Source organism: Egretta garzetta, unplaced genomic scaffold (assembly GCF_000687185.1).
Source record: "Egretta garzetta isolate BGI_Z169 unplaced genomic scaffold, ASM68718v1 scaffold141, whole genome shotgun sequence".
In the NCBI taxonomy this organism is placed as follows: Eukaryota; Metazoa; Chordata; class Aves; order Pelecaniformes; family Ardeidae; genus Egretta; species Egretta garzetta.
Genome location: NW_009258664.1, coordinates 37,131 through 37,537, shown reverse-complemented (window position 1 = coordinate 37,537; position 407 = coordinate 37,131).

Sequence of the window (407 nt, the reverse complement as noted above, 5' to 3'; positions counted from 1 at the left end):
CCTTCGACTCCGAGCCCGCCCCCTTCAGCCTGCGAGACGAGGACACAAAGCTGAAGGCGAGCGCTGGGAGGGAGCGGGGGGGAATGGGGGGGGAGCACAGGGGCTCAGCTCAGGTGGTCCCTCTGCCCCCTCCCGCAGATCCCCCTCCTGCACCGGGCCTTGGCCATGAGCAAGCGGCCGCTGTCGCTGTACGCCAGCCCCTGGACCTCCCCAACCTGGATGAAGACGAGCGAGTCCTTTGTGGGGAAGGGGACGCTGAAGGGACAGGCGGGGGACAAGTACCACAAGGCCTGGGCCAACTACTTTGTACGGTGAGGAGCGCCTGGGGCGAGGGGACGGGGGAGACACTCGGGGGAGCCTCAGCAGTGGCACTGGGGAGACCCCGTGGCTCACCCCTCTCCCCCGTG